The sequence below is a fragment of the Adiantum capillus-veneris genome, chromosome 30 (assembly GCF_014529385.1).
Source record: "Adiantum capillus-veneris isolate H3 chromosome 30, ASM1452938v2, whole genome shotgun sequence".
Classification (NCBI taxonomy): domain Eukaryota; kingdom Viridiplantae; phylum Streptophyta; class Polypodiopsida; order Polypodiales; family Pteridaceae; genus Adiantum; species Adiantum capillus-veneris.
Genome location: NC_140960.1, coordinates 52626102 through 52646876, shown reverse-complemented (window position 1 = coordinate 52646876; position 20775 = coordinate 52626102).

Genomic DNA, 20775 nt, shown 5'->3' with positions numbered 1-20775 from the left:
ATAATAATTGCATCTTGTAGCCTATCTGCAGTGATATCAAATAATCTTCATTAATATCCCAACCTCGTGAAAATATTGTCTCTTCCTTATCTTTGATCACTTTTTCAACGACATAGGAATTTGCCAATAGTTGGTACTCAGTATTTCTAGGTATCCCAATGTTAATGCACTCAATGTCAGGATGTCCTTCAACTGTTGAAACACTTGCAGAGACTACCTACCCTAGATCATCAAATCTATTCTCATCTTCGTCACTAGACACAAAGACATGCACTTTATAAAATTGTACACCTTGCACTCCATAAACGTCTAAGTACCATTTTCTCTTATCATCACTTGCAAAGTCAACATTAATTGGAACCGGCACAGGTTTTTGTTTTTGAACCATTTTTTCTTTGCAATTAAAGAAAACACAAATAAGTAGTTAGAATCTATAATGACACATTGAATGTAATAATGCTTTGAAAGCTATAAAACTAAATTGACACATAACATTTTAATTACACTCTTCAAGACTTTTAGATTCTAAAATCAAATATTTATCCAATTTAGAGAATAGATAGCCAAAGTAGGTGTATCGTAAATCCCATAAGTCATCTAGAATAATTTTTTCAAGGTAGGTTATCTTGAATCCTTTAAAATAAACCATTTGAAATACATTTTCAAGATTGTATCCATCTTAGATCCACCACTTGGCCATTCTAACCAAGCCTTGAAAGGTGGGTGCATCAAAGATCCACCACTTGGCCATTCTAAGCAAGTTTTTGAAAGGTGGGTACAATTGTTGGTGTATCTTAGATCCATCACATTGAATCTTCAAATAAAGTATGTAGGATAGGTAGATACCAGATTCACTATTTGGCCATTCTAGTCAATTCTTGGAAGGTGGGTGCATCCAAGATCCACCACTTGTCCATTCTAACTAGGTCTTCCAAGGTGGATGCAATGGTTGATTTCTCCTACATCCACCAACTTCCCATTTAAAAAAATATATGTGCCATATGAACATCTTAGATCCACCATCTGACCATTCTAACTAAGTCTCTAAGGTGGCTCTGCAATTCAGATCCAGCACTTGGCCATTCTAAGCACGTCTTGCAAGGTGGATGCAATGGTTGGTTTCTTCTATATCCACCAACTTCCTATTTTAAACAAAGTGTGTGCAATATGTAGATCTTAGATCCACCACATGGTCATTCTAACCAAGTTTTGAAGGTGGCTGCAATTCAAATCCACCACTTGGCCATACTAATTATGTCTTGCAAGTTGGATGCAATGGTTGGTTTCTCCTACATCCAATAACTTCCTATTATAAACAAAGTGTGCTAAATATATAGACCTTAGATCCACCAATTGACCATTCTAACCAAGTTTTGAAGGTGGAAACAATTAAGATCCACCACTTGGTCATTCTAAACAAATCTTACAAGGTGGATGCAATTTTTGGTCTCTCTTACATCCACCAACTTCCAATTTTAAATAATGTGTGTGCAATATGTCCTTAGATCCACCACTTGGCCATTCTAACAAAGTATTGTTAGGTGGGTACATCCATGATCAAAGTATTGGTAGGTGGGTGGATATATCATCCACCACTTGCTCATTCTAACCATGTCTTAAAGTTAGGTGCATTCAACACTTGGCCATCATAAGACTTGTAGTTTTACACAAATTTTGTAGGATGAGTAGACCCTAGATCCACCACTTGGCCATTCAAATTAGGATTTGGAAAGTATGTGCATCAAAGATCCACCAATCGGTCATCCTAACCAAGGTTTGAAATGTGAATCCAATTTTTGGTGTCTCCTAGAGCCACCACCTTGCAACTTCAAATAAAGTGCATGAAATAGGTAGACTTAAAATTTCCTAGTGGACCATTCTAACCAAGTCTTGGAGAGTGAGTGCATCCAAGATCCAACACTTGGCCATTCTAGCCAGGTTTTGGGTGCAATGTTCGCCGTTGTGAGCAGGATGGCAATACACAGAACGCATCTATAATGACCCGACACACACTCTTGTAATGATACACACACACACTATGGGGCACCACTCGGCTTACACAACCCACGTGGGCGAGACAGGGAACACACCTATGGAGTGAGAGGTGAGAGACTATCCATTTACCCACTCCACACAGAGACACACGCACACACACACCCAAAAAACTCATCTAAAAAGAGGATAATTTTTTATGTTTAGATACAATTGAGCTTGGGCCAACACCAATGGGGCAAATAGCTCACACAATGTGGGTAAAATATGCCAGATACAATCACAAATTGGAGGAGAAGCTTACACAACCAAACGTGCAGAAAAATACTGAGGAATTTGGAAAAATGGACAACGCCATCTTGTCCGGAATGGCCCAAAACCCCAATCTACAATGTCAAAGTGCTCAAATCTGACCTGAGATGAGCAGTTTACCACCAAAACAGACTCCAAAAACAGCAAAAACACAGTTGCGGTTGTTTCTCCTCTTCTCTCCACATTTTTTATAGTCTTATCTCAGGTTTTTTAGTTCCCATGCTTAGATTTATTACTTGGGCACCTTTGGCCTTTAAGTTGATCTCAAACGGACCCCGAATAGGCCAAAAACTGACCCCGCAGTGCATAGTTGTCACCCTGCTGCATCCATCCGCACACCTGGCACTCAACTTTTTTCAATAATGCATCCCGCAACTACGTGAAGTGGCCCCAAATACAGTTCTCATGATGACATTTTTGCATAATTATCAGAAGAAAACACCCACGTTGTGTCCGTACTTATCCATGTGCAAATATTGACCCCATTCGACCTCATGATTCCACTAGATGCCATCTGACATGCCTGCTTACCTCATGTCGTCGGCCCGCGGAGAGATTCCTCAAGAAGTTTTACGTGCTAGAAACTCCTCATTATTATAGAAAAAACACACTTGTATTGGTGATAGTGAAAATCGATGCACTATGTACATGATGTCCTACTTGTACACATGTGGGCCCCACGTAACCACCTGGCTCTGGAAAATGGGCAATCCTTTATTCGATGCACCATGCATGGGTATGTACATATGCGCAATCCCTTGATCCAAAAAAATCCTGACATAATTTGCCCATCCCCTAGCTTGCTAGATCATTCATGATCAGCAACAGCAAAAAGAGATATGAGACTCGCCGTGTCACAGGTCTCCTCATCCCTCACCGCCGACATTACTTGTTCTGCAAGCAGCTCATCTTGCTCCACCATCATTAACCTAGCATGATATAATTTAAGACGCAATCCATTTACCCTTGACTTATGTAGAATCCCATCCAGGTTAGCCAACTAATATGTACCATCCGGAAAACACTCCACTACCTTGAAAGGGCCTTCCCACTTAATTTGAAACTTCTTTTGGAAGGTGTTGTCCAGCTTACTGTTGTACCGCAAAACCAAGTCATCCTTCTTGATACCCTTACTTTTGACCTTTTCATTTATCTTTGCCAAAGCCCTGTCTTGCATCTGCCCATAATGTTCCAATGCACTCATCCTATCCAGCTGAACTTCTTGTAACTATAAGAGCCTCTCTTTGAATGCATCACTAGGCGGCCCAAGCAACTTCTCTAGCATCTTTACTGCAGGCAACTCTACCTCCACAAGCAAGAATACTTCCTTTCCATATACCAGATGAAATGGAGTAGACCCTGTACTTGTCTTCACCGAAGTACGATAAGCCATAATGTACTAGGAAATTCCAAATCCCAATTCTTTCCTTGGTGCTCTGTCACTTTCGAAAGAATTTGTACCAACTCACCATTGAATCTTTCATTTAAGCCATTACATTGGGGATAATAAGGAATGGTATGCTGGTGCCTAATCTTCATTTTTGCGCATAAGAAGTCTAGTAGTTTAGCTCTAAATCCTGGCCCTTTATCTGAAAGTAGCTCCAGTGGCACCCCAAACTTGCATTATATTTCGTCGTACACAAATTTTGCCACATCCTTTGTGGTGATTTGTTTTACTGCTATAGCCTCTGCCCATCTAGAGAGATAGTCCACTGCAATCAAAATATAGCTTTTGCCCCTGCTTGTGATAGGTAACTGGCCTATTGCATCAATCCCCCACTTTTCAGACACATCAAACGCCATAATGGTTTTTCATAACTCTGGATTCAACATTCTCTTCCCAAATGCTTGACACCTATTGCAAGACCTACACCAATGGTGAACATCCTTGTGCAAACTAGGCCATACATACCCCTCTTGCAAGATCTTATGCAAGGTGATCTTTAGAGCAAAATATCCGCCACATGCACCTTCATGATTCTCTTCCAACACTCTATAAAGCTCCTCCCGCCAAGGTACACGTCTCAACACGAGATCATCCCCTTTCATATACAAGACATCACCAATTAATTTGTGCCTATATGCTCTACGTACAAATCCATACTTATTGGACTGAATGTCTTTCGGAATGATTCCTGTTAGCAAAAACTCCTCTTCTTGAGCCAAAATTTCCTGACCATGATAAAGAGGTAAATTGGTCCTCAACACAAAAAGTTCCCCAATCATGATTTGGGCTACTTCATGTGCCTCTCCATTTAGAGCACGTTCAATGTGTATGATGCTCCATGCTTCGAACTTTTTTAACAGGCCTTTATTCTGAAACACATTTCCTTCAATGAGGTGTTCTTGCTCTTCCACACACCCAGAACTTGCTTCACAACTAACAAGGAATGACCTTTCATGCTCAACCTTCTAACCCCATGCTTCAAACAAATGTGTAATGCGACTTCCAATGTAGCATATTCAGCCTCATTGTTACTATGTGCATCCAATTTGAACCCTCTCTTGCATACTAGCTTCCCCTCTGGATCATAAAGTGCTATACCCCCTGAAGTTGCATCATGGATCTTCCTGTATGAGCCATCAAAGAACAAAACATGTGCATTGCTGATCTGTGGAACATCTTCGACTACCTTTCTCACCACATCTTCCTTAACAAGAAGGGGATTATCCTTCTAGGTCAACAAATCAGCTAGGGTGCCCTTGTACTATCTTCCACTAAAAAAGAGAACTCAAACTCTTGCAGCTCAATTACCCATTTCTTGACCACATTTGACATGTTAGTGCTATTAATTAACTATGGCAAAAAGGCATAACTCGTCAAAAAAACAAAAGGTCATGGTAGCAAGTAATGACAAAATCGTCAAGCAAATATTACACTGGCCATCACTAGCTCTACTTCCGAGAATTTTCTCTCTGCTATCAGCTTCACTCGGCTTGCACAATACACTGGCCTCATATAATGGCTTCCCTTCCCCTTTTGCAATAGCATGGCTCCAATGGCATCATCCCCTACTGATGGATTTACATAAAACACTTGCTCCCAATCAAGAGCCTGCATGGCTGGTAGACCCCCTAACACCTCTTCGACCTCTTGAAACACCTCTTCACACTTGTCATCCCATTGCAATGGATCATGCTTTGTCACTTGTTGTAAGGAATAAAGGAGCTCTGAAGACAATGTAATAAACCGCGCCATGTACTTCACTTTGTGTATAAAGGTTGCCAATTGCTTTGTACTCGTAGGTGATAGAAGAAGAATAATAGACTTAACCTTGTCTGGATCAGCCTCAATGCCATTTTCTGACACCATATGGCCCAATAACTTCACCCCTGGTTGTGCTAAATGACATTTCTTTGGATTAAGTTGTCCTCCACATTCATCATATCGAGCCAATACCATCTGCAACTTCTCATGGTGTTCATCCCTACTGTTATAGACACAAAAGTCATCCATAAAAGCTTTAACACAACTACCAATGAATGGTGCCAATACCCAATTTTCTCTCTCTTGATAGAAAGATGGTCCATTTGTCAACCCAAATGGAAATACCGTGTAACAATAACAACCCCATGGCGTAATGAAAGCTGTCTTTGTTCGGTCTTTAAGAGCAATCTTCAATTGAAAATAGCCCGAAAAACCATCACACACATTGTACCTCTCATAACCTGCCACTGAATCCAAGATCTGATCGATGAATGGAAGAGGATATGGGTTCTTCTTAGTGGCTGCATTTAAGGGTTTAAAATTTACACAAATTCTCCACTTCCCATCCTTCTTTGGACTGACTACTACTGGACTCACCCATTCTGTGGTCTCCACAGGGACTATGAACCTTGCCTTCAATAACTTTTCCACCTCTTTTCGCAAGACTTCCATTTGCTCTTGACTCATCCTTCTTAGCCTTTGCCGCACTGCTTAACACCTTCTTTCAGCTCTATCTTCATCTCTTCGCCCTTGAACCCTCTGATCTCTTCATATGAAGTAATGAAAAAATCAGGAAAACTAGCCAGCATGTGCAAATATATCTCCTTCTCCGTAGCTGAGAGGTCCCACTGATCATTTGTGTCATCAATTCTTGCTTCTTTGACAATTCAACCTTGGTTTGCATCAGCCCCTCAATCACTTCATAAGGCCCTTCACTTTCATCTTCAACCTCATTTGCAAATGCAACTAATCTAGACTCCTGGATTTCTTTGTCCATCAAAAGGAATGCAACATCAACATCCTCATCACTGTTGATAGTATTATCACTGTCCTCATCAGTCTCACTGTGGAATAGTCTTCATCACTAGACTCATCCTCATCTTCATAAAGCTCTTCTAGTTGATTCCTTGTGTCCATATTTGTTAGAAGTTGGACACACCCCACTGCAACTAACTACTCGAAAGATTATTATTTTTGTAATTATTCATTCATTGAGGAAAACATGATTTTTCACCTTGTAAATATTGGGACTTACAAAAGTTTCCAAATTGTATCCCAGTTTTGATAGTTAGACTGAGTAGATGGTTGATTTTTGAACTTTAGGGTTTGAGAATTGTAAGGTATATATACCACTTTTTGCCCTTAATGAAGGACCTTTTGTCATTTTTAAAAAGAAGTTTTGAACCTATGAGAGTGAGCGTACTGTGTACGAGAGAGAGAGAGTGAGCTTCATCTTGATGCTATGTGTGCACCGGTGTTCGGAATCGAGTGCGGAGAAGTGCAGCGTGATACCCCCGAGGAGAGCTACACACCGATACCTACATTGCGCACGTACGGTCCGGTTTTGCAAGCTCCTTCTACGAGCTTCATCTGGTGTTTGGGTGAGCATACGTTGTTCGATTTTGCATTGCAGCATATCCACACGTTCACATTGAGTAGAACTACACATTAGACACTTCCAATTTTGGAAACGAAGACCTGAAGATTTCGGCCAGACATCCAACGTGATTTTGCACAGGGTGTTTTGGGTTGGGGTTTTGGTTCATAGACCTTAGGGAGAGCAACCTATTGGTATTAGTAGGGTCTCCTTCAAGTTCTATGGTGTTTTGAGATTATTTGATGGGTGTTCGGCTCTAGAAAGCGTTGTAGGAAGTTTCCTCTTATGCACTCTTGAAGGCTGTGAGTTAGACAATTGGTAGAGATCTCTATAGGAATTAGTTAGGAGTCGGTGGAGTATAGGTTGACACCTTATGCTTGCTTTCACTCACCTGCGGGTCGAGCTTTGTCCTTAGCTGACATTATATGTTAGGTGAGTTCTCACTGTGCTGACGTCCGTTGCGGCGTATCCGTCCAACATTGGCGCCGTTGCTGGGGACGAAAACCTTAGGTAGGTGACCGAGGCTAATCCTTGAGGATTGGGATTTTTGGCTTGCCAAGAGTCTCGTTTTACATTTAGATAGGATAAGAGGGTGGAGGACTCTCTAGGTCTTAGAGGGAGTTTAGGAAGCGTGTGTCTGGCCTAGATCCTTCGACTTAGGTATATTAGGTAGACCAAGATAGTTGTAGGTAGTAGTTGAGTTCTTGAGTAGGAGTTGGAGTGGTAGAAGCGGTGAGAGGAGAGCTTGAGAGTCCGAAGAGGCCAGAAAGCAACCAAAACACCATTATCACCATTTCACATGATGAGTAGGAGTAGAGTAAGTAGGAAATCATGATTCAGGATCTAGATCATTTCATGTATGTATACTTGCTTGGTAAAGTCATCACAAGTTTGCAAAAGGACGTAAAAAAATGCAAAAGTTTGTTTGAAAGCCTAAGAGAAATCCAAAAGTTACTGTGAGTGTTTCTAATAGAGCTACAGAGCATCAGGAGCATTTTTGTCAGGAAAAAAATTAATTTTAAGCCAGGAGACATTCTACGCCTACGTAGGATGTCTACAAGCTAATCTGGTGGGAATTTTGGGATTTTGAGTTGAGTAGTGTGTTCAGAAGGTGGGGTTTACCCTAATTTCAACTGGAAAGTGGAAATTTGACCATATCTTGACATGATAAGGCCAGATAGACTGAAATTGCCAAACATCCTACCCAAATTGTGCCAAACATTATTTTGAGACCAAAACCATAAGATGGCTGCATGAGCATGTCTTGCATGATATATTGAGTGACTGAGAGGGGTTTCACTTCAATTGGGTGAGAAAATTGGGTTCAGAGCAGAATTTAGCACTTTTGACTAAAAAAGGCAAGAACAGCTAAAATTTGGGACTTTTGAAATCCAAACCAAAATCTAAACATACCACTGGGTTACTGACATCAAGGGGAAACTGTGGGACAAGTCTGGGGTCAAATAGGCCAAAAGGACATCCTACGCGTAGGATGTCTTCTGTGTGATTTTGGACTCCAAACCAAATTTTAAGTATACCAAAGTGGTCAGCAACTCAAGGGGAGCTTGTGCTTTGAGTTTGAAGCCATTCTAATGAAAAAGACATCCTACGTGTAAGATGTCTAAAGCTAGAAATTGAAGCTAGACTTTGACAGTGAGCATAGCAAGGTGTTGTAAGCCTAAGGCAAGCCTCCTAGTCAATTTTGGTCCAAATTGGATTTGATTAGACTGATCAAGATCAACAACAGGCTGTCGGAACAGATTTCTGACTCATTGACCAGCTAATAGGTGTCCAAATCAAAAAGTAAAAACAACTGTGGGCTCAGTACATCAAGGGGAAACCATAGTGCAAAAATCCAGGCAAAACAAAGCAGGAGACATCCTACACGTAGGATGTCTATTGGGGCTTACTGAAGAGAAAATTTGACTGGGCTCAGACAGTGAGATTCCTTTGGCTTAAGGATTCCAGAACTTCTTTCAGAAGTGAATTTGGACCTTGTTTGCCCATTTGACGAAGCAAATACTGAATTCAGACTTCTTCGCGTAAATTGACAACCATCTGACGGAAGTATAGTTTCAAATTAGCAGACCCAATCCAGAACATCAGCAGTGTATAAAATACAGTAGTGGTTGAGATTAACTCTCCAGTTATACCAATCATTACTAAGATAACCTCTAGCAGATAAATGATTTGATTTGATTGCCGAAATTAAACGCTTGTGTACAAGTATATTCACCAACAAAGCAAGAAGTTGTGCAGAGACTGATCCTTTGCCACGTGAGTGGTTGGAGTTAAGATAAATTGCATTGATAAGTTTGATGAATTTAAGATCAGGAAGATACATTGTTAGAGACCAGAAGGTGGCAGGTGACCAATGTAGCTTAGTGTCCACTGAAGAGAGAGTAACTCAGGCAAGGCTAGATCCACTAGCTTCGATTATTGAGGAAGGTAGTGATACTGACACTTCGTCATAAAAATATTTCTTCATGATGGGTAGTCAACAGCCGGGAGGTTTCACCTATGACGGACCGAATGCCAGGAGGAAGCACCTCCCAAAATCCTTTGAATGATTCCAAACTCACGGTGATCTTCTTAGAGGGAACAAACTCAAGGGGAGCCCTAGTCTATTCTGACTATTGAGGACGCAAGTGCATTTGCATCGAAGAGAGGCCAGCTCAAAGATTGGAGATAATCTGAGTCTATGATGATGGAGATAGAATCCGAGACAAAAAGGGGAACCACTATCTAATAGTTAGTAACCCTGAAGATTACAACAGATATAGAGAAGACGTGGCGAAAGGGAAAATGGTTTCAGAAGCTCAAGAACCGTCACCAAACATTGATCGGCCCGGAGCTATTTTTATGCATGATAAGAAAACAACCCGGGTTCCAACTTATAACGAGAACGTGGGAATCTACAAGCATGAGAGTGAGGGTATAGTCTCTTACTTTCGTAGCAAAGAACCATACATAAACGAATTAAGCAAAGACAAGGTTCTTTACTTATTCTCTTATGAAACTGCTATGGGGAAGGGTATAGTTTTTGTTGATAGATACGGGCGAGAATACCAACATATTCTCCCAAAGGAGGTAGAAAGGGCAACAGGTCCAGGAGCATCAGCATATGCCCCTGAAGAAGTGCAAAGAGCCACCTACACCCCAAGTAAATTGACAAATCCCTTTTCTGATGAGTATGACGCTAGCTCACAATCCACCCGACCGCAAGCATTCAAAAACCAAAACCCACCAGCAAACCAGCCATCATTGCAGGCATGGCTCCGACAGAGTGCAACAGCAGAACAAGACCAAAACCGAGATGGTTATCAGGCCGCACAAGGGCTAAGGTATTTGCAAGAACCACCACTCTATTCAAGGTATCAAGGAGAGAGTAAGCCAAAGACTCAAGGGTCAACAGAGCCTGGAGGACCACCCATAGAGCGAGTTCGAAGAGATGAACCATCTCTGGTGAGAACTGTTAGAAACTATGGCTTAAGAGCACCACTGGGAGAGGAACCAGCCTATTACAGAAGACCTGAGGAGGTATATTGTTTAGGACAGGGAGATCCAATGATGAGGTTTGTAGACCATCAGAGAATTAGACCTTCTCAAGTGCAAAAATGGGTAAACAAGAAATACACAGGAAGTAGAGACCCAAGAGATCATGCAGCAGCCTTTGTGCGTGTAATTAGAGCCGAAGAGGTGTTAGACTTTCCTACCCAATTTGCAGGGTTTGGAATAACCCTAGAGGATGATGCTGCCACTTGGTTTGACTCTATAGAGCGTAGAGACTTTGAGTCTATGGAGGAAGTGTTTGACGAATTTATCGAGGAATTGTCACAAAGGGGGATAGCTCATAATACCGTCTCACAAATCCATAAATTCAAATAGAAAGATGGGGAATCTGTACAAAAGGCAGCCCTAAGACTAAAAAGATATGTTAAGTTCTGTCCTGTTGAAGAACTGCCAACTCAGTCAAGACTCATGCTGATATTTATCCAAGGACTAAGGAATGTGGATCTCCAGAAAGACTTACATATGAAGAGCACGACGTTAAATGAGTTGACAAAGGAGGCTCTTTACCTTGTGGACAATTGTGCAGTCTACAAAGAGAGGGAGTTCAAGGACCTTGACGACGATTCATCTTCACAACAAAGTGGAAGCAAGTCTTCTAAGACAACACCAAAAGGAGAAGTAGCTGTAAACCAGGAGCAGCTTGTAGACGAAGTGCTAACAAAGATTAACTTGTACGCCAAACCCCAAGCTAAACAGCCCAAGTGGTGTGCTATCGAACAAAAATGGACAAACCATGGGACCGAGGAATGTTATTATAACAAGGGGTATGTGAGAGAGAGACCTTACGCCCCCCAAGCTCCGGTAGCTTCTCCTCAAGCACCACCGATGCCTAGATATCAAGCAGGCAACCTACCAGGACCTGTAGGTGTAGAAAGACCACAATCAGTGTTGGGGCAACAACCACCCCTACCAGGATTATGACCAGTTGGTATAAGATACACACCAACCGTAACCGAATCAGAGGATAAGGCTTTGGTGCCTATGCATGCATAGTATGAAGATCCCAATGGATATGCGGAAAAATCTATCTATTATCCACCGAAAGAACCCTCGACACCAAAACCATGGAGCATGATAGGAAGTACATGACCACCAACAGCTGCACAGGCAGCAAGAGAAGGGAGATAGAGATTAGATGAACGAACACTGATGTTCATAGCCAATGGGGGCATGGGCGGACAGAGACATGATTACCAACAAAGAGGGGCACAAAGAGCACCTCAACAGCCCAAGGGACCCTGCTACAAGTGTGGCGGAGACCATTGGCTACGAGACTGTCCTCATGATGAAATCATTAGAGTCTACGCATATTGCATTGAGTGTGGAGTTACTCATTTGATTCCCGATTGCCCTAAAACCCGAGCAAAGGAGCAAAAACTACCTTGAACATGCTAGAAACAATATCTTCTAGTGGAGGATCGGAAAATGAAACAATCATACCTATTCAGGCAGTAACACGAGCCCAAGCTCACAGAATGACGAACGAACCCATAGTTGAAGAACCAAAAACCGATGCCCAAAGTTCAGAAACTAAAGATCAAAGAAGCACTTGGAAAGCTAGAAAGGCGCGCATGAAAGCCAGGAAGGAACGAGAGCAAACAGCTCTATCCGAGGAGTTGATACATACAAAGGATAGATTAGAGCGGTTAGAGGATCTAGCTGCTTAAGTTCACACACCACGGAAACCATAGCACCCAAGGAAATAACAAAGCCCAAAAGTGCGGGATCAGGAGGATCTGTACTGGCAGACAAGGTAAATGAGCAGTTGGATGCGCTTCTAAAAGCTTCTGAAGCTAGACTCGAAAATAACCAAACCCAGGAGCAAAGGTGGATGACTTATCCATATGCAGAAATAGAAAAACAGAGGTTGGAAATGTGTACAAAGATGATCGAAACAGCTCAATCATTGATGGAAGACACGCTCGGTAAACCTGCACATTGGCACGAGGCACCATCTCCAACCCCTATCCAACCAACTTTAGAGAAACATGTAGAAACAAAGGAAAGACTCACTAATGCCTATGAGTCTAGAGGAGAGCCTATCATAGTGCCAAATACCACAGATGAGACAAGTGATGGGTTCCAACCTAAAATATTGGCAGAAATGGGTAAGGACTGTAACGGTCTAGATGATCTGTGGAAGCAAATCCGTGAGGCCAACAAGGCCAATAGGATGAGTAACCACATGAATAGCACGAGAAAAGAAAAGAATATAACCTTACCTCCTATTGAAGAATTTGAGGCGAGATCACAAATAAACTTTGAGATACATTCACAAGGGGGAGACCAAGGATCAATTAGTTCGGGGCACAACCAACCAGACTCGCTGAGAACTTTACCCTCTTACCTAGGAGAGTATGAAGCCAAGTCGGAAGTGAGAGAAATCCCATCTCAAATAATTTCTTCTAACAAAGTGATGGATTCGCAAGGATTGATTGAGTTATTGTCCACCCCGGTGGCATGCACAATCACATTAGCAGAACTCCTAAGGTTACGGCCAAACATGTGGACCACAGTAGGTAAATTCCTAGAAAAATTTGAAGTGAAAGACCCCACCTTGAGGCTTCAGGAAGGGATCAGAGAGTTGGACAGGCCTCAACTAAACAATAGGCTAGTACCATTAAACAAGGTTGGAGAGTATTGCGAGGGAGAAGATGGAAACACCACGCTACCAGTAGAATTACAAGGAGTAGTTTCCAAAGCTATTCTTGACAGTGGAGCAGGAGTTGCTATCGCCACCAAGGAAATCTAGAAAAAATAGGGAAAACCAGCTTTGAGGGCTACCAGAATGAAACTGCAATTGGAAAATGGGTTCATGGAGAAACCTCTAGGACTTTTAGAAAAAGTGATTGTCACTTCGTGCGGAATTGAGTATGAGTATACATTTGCAATAGTCGATTTTGACAAAAAGAATAATTATGAGATCATCTTGGGACGACCATTCATGCGACAATTGAAGATGGTCCAAGATTGGGGTTACGACCACATATACCTCAGACATGGCGAGACAACAACTAAAATACACCTGAAAGACCATAGTTACAAAGATGTTAACCAAACACCTGTGGAAGAGTTTGATTCAGCTACAGTAGCAGGATCAGAACTCCCGGCATGGTTAGGGCAACAAAAAGAGCTATGGATGTGCGGAGATTCACATTGTGGAAGCTTAAGAAGAGAGGAATGCGTCTTAGAAAGAGCGATACAAGACAAGGAGTATATTCTGGAACCTTTCCCTGAAGATGCCTTGGAACCTCTAGAATGGGAACACATACTAGCAACATTGGATGTCTGTACCATTACAGATAGTCCAACAACAAAATTTTACGATAAGGATGGCTATGATGTGCTACCCTATTACATGGTAAGCATTATACGAGGAGGAGATGAGACAAAAGAAGCACCAGAACAAGAAGAGTTTTATAACTCCTTTGAATATCTAGAAGTAAATGATGATGTAGATAATGAGTGTTCAGACGCCTCAAGTGAGCGTGGAAGGGAAACCGAGAATATCAAATTTTATGATTTTGCTAATCAACACCCTAGATGCCAAGAACGCTATAGGAGGAAACGACCAGGAAACAAAGCGAGAGAGAACCTAATACCCAGGATAAAAGGTAAAACTCACTATTTGATGCTTGTAAAAGCAGAGGATTATGTGAAAGATCAAATATCAGGAAGATTCTCGAAAGATCAAAGGGAAAGAACGCAAGAGGAATTAAAACAGGAACGAAAAGGTAAAACAGAAAAAAAATCTCAAAAATCAAAAAAAGAAACAACAAAAGACCAAGAGTGGACCAAACTGGAGCGTAAACAGAAATACCAAGAACTGAAACGGTCTTTACGTGAGATATGGACTACCTAAGAAGATAGTGATGGTAAAGGGGAGTCAGAAAAGGGGGACATGGATGTACCATCACACTATCGGAAATTTACTATCTAGGACAGAAAAATCATCATGACACCACCAGTCAGGGAAAGAACCAACCAAGAAACTTACGATGGCCAGAAAATGCAAAAAGGATAGCCCTTGCAGAACCAAGTGAAAAGCCTCAGCCGGTCTATATAGCAAACGATTTAGAGCCTGAAGAAGAAGAACGGCTAACACAACTTCTCAAGAAGTATAAAGATGTGTTTGCATGGTCCTATAAAGACCTCAAAGGAGTTGATCCATCGATATGCCAACATACAATTCCTTTGAAATCGGATGCAAAACCTAGCAAACAACGTCCTTATACTTATAATGACACATTTGCTAAACCAATCAAAGAAGAGATTGATAAACTGATGGAAGCTGAATTCATCTATGAAATCGAACATACAGATTGGGTGTCACCCATTGTGGTAGTTCCCAAAAAGAATGGAAAACTGCGAGTGTGTGTAACCCACAAAAAGGTACATGCAGCCACCATAAGGGATAATTATCCCTTGCCAATCACAGAACATGTACTTGAGCGGGTGGTCAGGAAACAGGCTTATTCCTTTTTGGATGGGTTTTCAGGATACAACCAACTGGCAATAGCAAGGGAGGATAAACACAAAACAGCGTTTGCCACAGAATGGGGAATTTATGCGTATCGAGTTATGCCTTTTGGCTTAACTAATGTCCTAATACTTTCCAAAGGTTAATGACGCACGCATTCAAGGAATACCTAAGAATATTCTTAGAAATTTACATGGATGATCTGTGTGTACACTCTCTTCTACGAGAGGAACATATTGACCATTTACAAAAGGTCTTTGAAAAATACAGGACATATCGAATCTGTCTTAACCCGGAAAAGTGTGTATTCATGGTTAAGCAAGGCCGCATCTTAGGACACATTGTCTCAAGAAATGGCATAACCACTGACCTAGACAGAGTCAAAGTCATTGTAGACCTACCCAGGCCTACTAATGCGAAACAAGTGCAATCCTTCATGGGACACTGTGGATATTATTGAAGATTCATATACATGTATGCGGTTATCGCACAACCTCTGTATCGTTTGCTAGTGAATTTCGATTGGACCGAAGAGTGTGAAAATTCATTCCAAAAGCTGAAGGAAAACCTGATATCGGCACCTGTACTTAAGGCACTAGATTGGGAAAAGATATTCCATGTTCACATTGATGCTTTTGCATATGCCATTGGAAGTATTCTGGCTCAACCTGGAGATGGAACAATGGATTTTCCAGTCTGTTATGCAAGCCGACAGTTAAACAGTGGGGAAAAAAACTACACAACCACCGAACGGGAAGGGTTAGGAATGATTTATGCTGTAAAGAAATTTCGGCATTATTTGCTTACAAACAAATTTGTGTTCCTTACAGATCATCAAGCTCTTTTGTATCTGGTAAATAAACCATGCAATACAGGGAGAATCGTACGCTGGTTTATTATATTGCTAGAATTTGACTTCACAGTGGTGGTAAAAAAGGGTAAAACCCATCTACGAGCGGATCATCTTTCGAGGATACACAACGGGGAAGCTTCTGAAGGAGTAGATGATGACATACCAGATGATTATCTTTTCAATATTGAAATGGTACCCAAATGGTCTCAAGAAATTGTTAGCATTCTTTCCTTTGGAAGTGGGTTTAATAATACGGAATACAGATCCAAACAACAAACAATTCGACGAACAAAAAACTTCCAGTTGATAGCAGGATGGCTGTATCATCTAGGATCGGACCAAATCCTACGAAAAATGTATAAATCCGGAAGAATTCGAGTGCTACCTCGAAGAAGCACATGTCCAGCATTCTGCATTTCATTGTTCAACAGTGAAAACACACCAGAGACTGAAACAGTTAGGGGTTTATTGGACAACTATGTATGCGGACTCACATTCTTATGTTACCAATTGTACTATATGTAGTGCCAAACGACCAGTGGATCACGCGACATTGTTTCAGGTAAACATTGCACCTGCATGGAGTCAATATATCATTGATTTCTTGACCACCAGGACGTTTCCTAGAAACATCATAAGAGCACAAAAAAAATCTATAGAGTTGGAAGCTCATGACTTTCAATTAATAGGGAACCAACTCTATAAGCGAGGAAAGGACAATCAACTTAGAATCTGTGCAAGTGAAAGCGAATACGTCCTGATTTTAGAACATGCACATAGCGGAATAAGTGGAGGCCATTTTTCGGGCGATAAGATGACAAAAATTGTCTTAACCGCAGGAATTTGGTGGCCCACATTGCACATGGATGCCAAAGAGTTTGTAAAGTGTTGTGATGCATGTTAGCGCACCAAGGTGCCAATAAAAAGAGATTAGATGCCATTATGGCCAATGATGGCAGCAAGAGCATTTGCAAAATGGGGCATTGATTTTGTGGGACCTATCTCACCCCCTGCATATTGCACCCATACCCAATATATCATTGTGGCTACAGACTATCTCACAAAATGGGTCGAAGCCAAGGCAACACAAAAAGCTGATGCACGCACCACTGCACAATTTTTGTATGAGAACGTTTTTGTACGCTACAGGTTACCAATAGAAATTGTCAGTGATCGGGGGACACATTTTCTCAATGAAGTCATTGAATATCTGCTAGAGGAATTCATGGTCATACATAGGAAATCTGCTCCATACCATCCACAGGCAAATGGACAAGCTGAGGCCACAAATAAAACACTATGCACGGTTTTCACTCAAATAGTGTCAGAATCAAGAACAGATTGGAATCAGCAGCTACACTCAACACTATGGGCATACAAGGTAGCTTACAAAACATCGATAGGAACGACACCGTACAACATGGTGTTTGGCCTAAATGCTATACTACCCATAGAGTTTTTAATTCCAACTCTACGAGTAGCAAAACGCTTAGAATGGACAGGGCATGAGCTCTCTTCAAGAATAGATGATCTTAAAAAGCTAGATGAACTCCGCTTGAGAGCTGTAGCTTCAATCTATGCTAAAAAGAGAAGACAAAAAGTGTTTTTTGACAAACATGTGCGCACTAAAGAGTTCAAAACAGGTGATTACGTACTTATTTATACTTTGAAGAAACATGCCAAGAAAATTAAAAGGCGAGGAATGGGACCCTTTGTGATTAGTGATCTATCACAAAGTGGAGCTATCAAGCTTGCTACATTAGTAGGTGAAGAAATGCCAAACTGGATTAGTGGATGTCGGCTGAAGAAATACCATCTACCACTCACACAGGAGATGCTCCAACAAATTCATCAAGGAAAACAAAGAATGAAAGAAAAACAGAGAGTATGAGAGGAAGCTCAAGCAGAAGCAAAGAAACTCATAGCAAAAAGAAGACTTCTGCGACAACAACAACAAAGTGGAGCACCATTGTGAATCAATGCCATTCGAATGACGAAGTTGGATGAAGACACAGTGGAGCCAATAATTGCAGTCAAAGTGGGCAGCAATCAAGTTAAATCGATAGCATTGCTTGATTCTGGAGCTCAAGCAAATTTGATCTCTTACGGATTATACCAACAACTCAAATTCACAGGTCCACTTCATCCTACTCCTCAAGTGCTGGAAAGTAGCACATCACACCCGTTGAAAACATTGGGATGGACTATATTGCATGTACAAATACATCAATATATTTACCCACACAAATTCTATGTGGTGGAGGATGAAAGCACACAACACCCAATAATGTTGGGACAACCATGGCAAAAAGAGTACAATGTGTAGATAGATTGGAATACAAAGGTAGTCAAAATTCAGCATGCACATGAACAACAGGTGATAGCCTTTGCTCAGCCATACCAGAATAATCAACTGCAAGCCATGCAATCACTGGAAAAAGAGCCAAAAGAAAAAATGCCACCAAAGAACAACATGATACCCGCGACCAACAATCAGGTCAAGGCCAACCATGCTAATTACCGACATACGAAGTCACCGGCCACAATGCAAAGATCTAGGTTACCAAAAAAAGGGAAACAAGTATGGATGCAGAAGGATAGAACTGCCATAGCAGACCAACAACAATGCAACAAAAGAATTCCAATGAATCAGATGGTTCAACCAAAAACCAAGGGCATAAAACAGATATAGATCCCAAAGAAAATGCTTAGCCATAACCAAAATGTCACTAACATTTGGATACCAAAACAAACGCAAAAGGAACTCCCTTCAGTACAAGCAACAACGGAAGGCAGACAATTGCATTTAGAAAAGGAAAATTGACTTATGTGGATGCCAATCAGCAACAAAACAGTGGCAACCAAAGAAGTCCCAAAACATCTATAAAAACCGGCAGAAACAAAATACCAATGGAAAACAAAGAATTTACGGTCCACAGCCATTCCAGCCAAGCCGATCCTTGACCTAGAAACAGCTACGGCTCTATCAATAGTGTCGGCAAAGCAATTGCCTTTTGCAAAAAAGACAATTAAACAGAGAGCAGTACAGTTACAATTGTTACTTGCAAAGAAAACAGGAAACCTCGACGGCGAATGCCAATAAGCATCTTGCTTATTCCCTTCTCTTGCACAACATTAATTTTCCATGCATTGATCGAGTATGCATAAAATAGGGCCACATTAATCGGCCAAACAATAGCACAACTTTTTCAACCTATGCACGGCACATACTCCGAGGCGATAACTTGTCGTCCGGGAGGACTCCGGCTAGGAGGGGGGGAGGCATTCTCAAATGCGGAACCACCAATAGCAGAAAGAGAAAAAAAGGGAATGATTTTTTACTATTTTAAGGGTTGTTGTTTGATTGCAATTTTTTTTGGAGTAACCCAAGTATAGATGCCCTTATATAGCATGTATCTATAGGTTTATGGGGCCAAACGCCAAATCAAGCCCCTAGGTGTGTGTATATAAGTAGAAATAGCCATTTTTCGGGCAAAAGAGTGGTAGAACAGAGAAATCCGGCCATAAAAATTTCATGTGAGTGTATATAATGTTTTGCGGTGATGTTTGTGATTTATTATGATTTTTGGGGATTTTTTGGGTTTCATTTGCTATGTTCCTTTTAATTTTGCTAATTTTCAACATAAAAACTTCAAAAATACAAAAAGCAGGTGAAAAATGGTCGTAATGAAAAACAAAAAATATGGGGATGATCAGTCACTATAGGACAACCTATGGTACAATAGGGCTGCAATTATGAGACTGGAGCGGAAAGTGTGTTTTGGCCAGGTTTTGACTGAAATGCCAAATTTATGGTAAACAGAGCAAATGGAGTCCAAATCAAGAAATTTTTGAGTCTAAACCGCATCTCGTAAGAAGATAGGAGCACATGTCAAATTTTATGAAAAGTGGTTCGGGGACCTCCATTATTATAAGAAATTTTCACCTCATTTTTAGCTCATTCTCACTATTGACCTTGTGGAGAGAGCTTCTGCCACCTAGAGCAGACCGACCTTTGAGCAGCTTCTACGACGTGCACGACTACCCAACGAGCTCCAAACATGAGAGGTAGGCTCACCACCTTGAGCTTTTCGCGCATGTTTGTTGTTTTGTCGCGAAAACTAGCGTAGGGGTCACACACAAAGCGGGCGGTAGAGACCTACAAGTAGAGACGGCGACCTAACGGCTAACCCAAAAGCAACAAGACTTCATCGGTAGCTTACCCTAGCCTAGGAGACCAGTCCTGGATGTCCAAAGGTAGTAGAAAACCATCGGGAAAAACCCTAATTTCTAGAAACCGCAAGAGGCCACCAAATGGGAAATCGGCGAAACGGCGACCAAATGCCACCAAAATTCATGGATAGGAGCATCTTGACATGCTCTACAAGTCTTTGTGACCTGCATGACCAAAAGTGACCAGAGGCGGCACTAAACTTCAGAAACGGCATCAGACACACAAAGCGTCAAATTGCTCTTGCGGCCAAACCGCAAGCCCGTTTGCCACCAAACTTCACGAGCGGCTTTCCTAGACCATCAACAACCAAGTCCTATGGTGGTAGACCACCACAAATAATCAAAGGTATGTAAACGCAACCACGCGTGCTTCTAGAGTGACAAAATGCCAAATGAAGCTCCGGTGAAGCCAAAGTAGACAAAAACCATACGGCAAGGATCCCCAAGGGGTCGAGAAGCTATGGAGACCAACATCCAGAAATTTCATCGCCAAAAAGCACTCCAAAAGTCAAAAAATGGCTCAGAGG